Source organism: Malurus melanocephalus, unplaced genomic scaffold (genome assembly GCF_030028575.1).
Source record: "Malurus melanocephalus ecotype Western Australia unplaced genomic scaffold, MMel_1.1 scaffold_650, whole genome shotgun sequence".
Taxonomy (NCBI): Eukaryota; Metazoa; Chordata; class Aves; order Passeriformes; family Maluridae; genus Malurus; species Malurus melanocephalus.
Window position 1 is genome coordinate 306,962 of NW_026623882.1, and position 4,363 is coordinate 311,324.

Genomic DNA, 4,363 nt, shown 5'->3' on the forward strand with positions numbered 1-4,363 from the left:
CACTTTAACAAAAGAAGCTGACTCCTGTGTCCTGACCCTAATCTTCTGCCCTGTGGCTGCCCCAGTGATTCAAAACCAACCTGAGAGTCAGGACATGACACCAGTGGGTCCCTGGCTCAGATGTGCCAAGGAAGGGTGGTCTTCTAAAGCAGTAATTATAGTGAAACTCCCTGGAGTGGGGCAGTGCAGTTTGAGGCTGATACAGACTGATTTGAGTTCCCCAAGAGATCTCCACACTGAGTGTGTGATGAGGCTTTTTTCTTCCTCCTAATTCACTTGTTCTGTTATCTAATCACTCCAGCACACCTTGAAAGGACACTGCTATAGYCTGGAGCACCCTTTCATTGTCCCCACCTCCCACACTGCTGCCCACAGATSCCTTTGCTTTGGCCATTGTGACTATTGCCCAGTTTTTGCCGTAATTGTGCAGTCTGTTATTTCCAGATCCTCTGATCGCTGCTGTCTGGGTCTGCTTCCCAGCAGGGAGGGGTTGGTAAAATCTCTCCAGGCACTTAACGAATAACTGGAGCTGAGGTGAGCCCCAAGTCCCAGGGCAGCAGSATTAGATTTATACCCATCTCCCAAGGCTGTGCTTCCAGCCAGGTCCATCATCCAATTTATTTGATAGGGAAAAGATTTTGTGGATCTTGAGGTGATGCTTTGTCAGAGCAATGTGGGGTTTTTCAATGTTAGTGCTTGGAGGAAGGAGACAGTTGAGTTGCTCAGCTGCTGGGTGCTGCCATGCAAGGTGATGGGAGCTGTGTCGTTGTACCATGAGGTTACTTCTGCTTTGCAACAGCCTCCCTCATCTTCCKCCTCACTTTGAGAGAGGGAGGATATGGGGGAGAAAAAGAAATGCTGTACTTGCTGTCCTTCCACGGAAAAGGAAAATAAGAAATGGGGTGATGGGCAAAGCATCCCTTCCCCTCCTGGCTCTCCATCAGGGGGAAGATGGAGACTGCAGGAGGGTTTGGGAGCATGATCCTAGTAGGGACTACACAGGTAATTTCTTCCTATAGGTTCTTCACCCTAGAAAGGATTTTAGGGTGCTTCTGGTCTCCATCTAGACCTCTCCATGCAGTGCCTTACAGGGACTGCAGCAGCCCCCTGTGCCCCACAGCAGCCCAGGGCTCCCTCCAGCTGGGTGTCACAGGGATGCTGGCTGTGTGCATTCCTGCCAGCAGCAGGACATCCCCCTCCTTCTGCCATCAGGACTTTTTAATTATTAAAGTACAAGAAACACGTGGAAATTTTTATCACAGTGCTGAGCCATGTTTTTCTTGTATTTGCATGGCCTTGCTTGGTCAGTTGGACCCTCTGAAGGGGAATATTTGGGACAAGTGTAAATGAGGACACTAATGGTAATCATGTGGGAAGCATTACTGCCCTGGTTTGCAGGGCTCTGCTTGGAGCTCCTTAGGTGGCCCTTGTCAGAAACATTTATTCTGAATTCTTCTGTCACCCTTACACATTGCTGGGTCRAGCTCTGGTGCCTGCAGCTTGAGAGTTCAGGCCTCACCCAAATGCAGGATTGAATATAGCTCTGCTGCATGATGGAAAACTCACAACATTAATGCACAGGTGCCTTTCCCCATTTTCCAGCCAGACATTTGGAACTTCCAGTGGTGCTGTTTGTCACTCCCTGGGGCTCTTGTCCCCATTTGACTCCACCTGCASGGTGGCCATGTCCTGCAGGAGGCCAGGAGTCTGCAGCCCTGATCAGGGAACACCAAGAAATCCTTAAATTGGTCATTTCTGTCATTTTGAACACTCAGCTGAGTGGGCTGCTTGRTGGTCTTGCTTGGCTGCCACACCAGTGCAGCACTGGGAATGCTGGGTTCTTTTAATTGGATCCCAATTTCCCTCAAATCAACATTTCCATGTGGCATCTCATGATACCCTTTCTTAGGAGTAAATAATCACCCTGCAAAGCTTGGAGCTGCCTCACACAACCCCATCCCAGGGCACATGGATTCCTGGCTTCAGGAATCCCCCCATTCCTGTTGTGAGTCTTGMGGGAGATGCCACAAGCAAGTGTCACCTTCTGTGTCACCAGATAATGCTGTTAAACTCTGTAAAATGTGGGGAGGGTGCTGTTTGTATGAAACAAAAAAATAAAAATGTATTATGGGTTTTATGTCTCACATGACTTAGCTTGGCTTTTGCCTGGTCTGTATGTGTGGGGGTCCCTTGGCATCCAGGAGAGGAGGATAAATGGATAAATGGATAAATGGATAAATGTCAAAAACAGCTTGGAGACCTGTGCTTTTCACAGTTCATTGACAGCTGGTTTGAGGTTTGGCCTGTGATTTGGAGGGAGTTGGTTGTGTTATTTTTGACTTGAGGCGTTCCTGGGATCCCGCATCCTCTCAGGTGTGGACATGGGGAGGTGTCCCTGTGTCTCTGCCTGTTCTGTGATCCCCCAGGGTGCTTGGCTGCTCTCCACCAGCGTGACCCAGCTCATCCTGTGATAATCCAGAGCTCTGCTGCACCTGCCCCTGCACAAGGCCAGCGAATCGGTGATTTTGGGGGTGTTTAACCGGATATGGTGACACTCCAAGGGAACCTGATGGCCCAGGCTGGGATCCACAGCTCTGCAGGGCTGGGGGTGTCACTGCTGGAGTGATCCAGGCCTTCTTCCCACGGAGATTACTGCTGACCCTTGGAGCATGGAAGCCTCTGGGTGCTGGGAGTGTGGGGATTGGGAGGTGAGGGCGGGCTCGGGTTAGCAGCTGTGTCAGAGGAATCTTTGCTTCTCTAGCTCTGTCTCAATGGGTCCTGTTTTAGTGGTTAATTGGGGTTTGAATCACTGTTGTATGGGAAAGTCATAAGGGATGTGAGGTAAGTGCCTCCAATATTTAAACTAAAAGGTTTTATTTGGCAAGTGTTCATTTTATGGAGATTGTTGTCTGTATGTGCCTAAAATATTTAAAAGACAAAACCTCTGAGGATCCGCATGTGGCAGGAAAGATTTCCATTGTGTGGGTCTGTGTAACTCCATGTCTCATTAGTGCACATATTCAAATAATTAACATGTTTATGACTCTCCAATTAGTGGTTTTTCTATTCCCCCATGAATGCACACATGTGGTGGGTGTGTTTCTGTGGTTTAGCCACCGCCATCCCAGCCCCTCTGCCCTGGGCATTGCTGTTGGGGGCTTCAGCCCCTTGGGATGATCCCACAGAGAGCTTGGGCAGCTCTGGGGCCCCCCAAATCCCCTGCTGCCCACACAGCCTCTGTGACCAGCCCAACACTGGGATCCTCCTCTCTCTTTAGAAAAAAAGAGGCGTTAGCTCCACCGTGATGAAGCGCAGCATTTATTAACTAAATGAGGTGGGACCAGGGCCAGACTGATTCAAGTTCTAATTGTTTAACTTTTTCCATGTATCATCATTAAAGTTTCCTACTTAGCCAGGCATTATTTCCACTGCCACACCCCCGTTCTGCTGCTGCTTTTGTTTGGAGTTGTTTAACTTCGCTTTTGTTACTGACTGGCTGGCTGCCCCAGGGACTCAAAAAATCTCAGCTTGTCCATTTCTCTGAGGATAAAAGTCCTTGTGCCATAGGAGGGGGGTGCTGAGGGAAAGAGGCTCTTTGGAACAGTTCCCTCTATTCCCTTTCTCATGTGTGAAAGAAGCTATTTTAGTTACTTTAGAGAGAAAAAAAATCTTCCCTACACATAGAGTAAAATCCAGAAAACCGCTCCTGATTCTAAGGGAACTTATCTGCRAGTTGTTTTGTCTCTGTTTCTCCCCAGGAAACACTCTGAGAGCTCTTCCAGCCCGGGAGCAGCTTCTCCACTGGGACACTTAAATATTTTGAATTTTTAGGTAGTCCTAAAGCTGTTCCTTGTGCAGGGAGCACAGTGGGGAGGGCCTGGGCTGCTTTCAGGGCAGTTGATGTGCACAGGGTTATATTTTACTCTGCAAAGACACTGCTCAAGCCTGGTTCAGGCTTTTGGCTTTATTAATAACTGTGTCCTGCAGAAACACCTTAGTTCTTCACTCCCAGCCTGAGGCGTTCCAGAGGCCAGTGATCAGCGTGTCCTCCCCAAATGGATGGGCTCTGAGGAGATGCAAGCTGCTGGCATTGTGGGACCATGGGATGGGAGGGCCGGGGCTCACCAGTTGGACATGGACACCATCACTGGAAAATYGGGCTGGAGGGGCGCTCAGGAGGCCACCACACCCTGCTCCTGTCCCCAGGCAGCACCAGCCACCCGAGAGCCTCCCAGGAGGAGGCTGATCTGCCCTGGGAATGGACAGTCCCGCCTGCCCGGGCCCCATCTGGGGCTGTGTGGGGATGTAAAGGAGCTCATCGGGGGCGTGATGTGCAGAGAATGTATGGGGTGTGTAGGGGAGG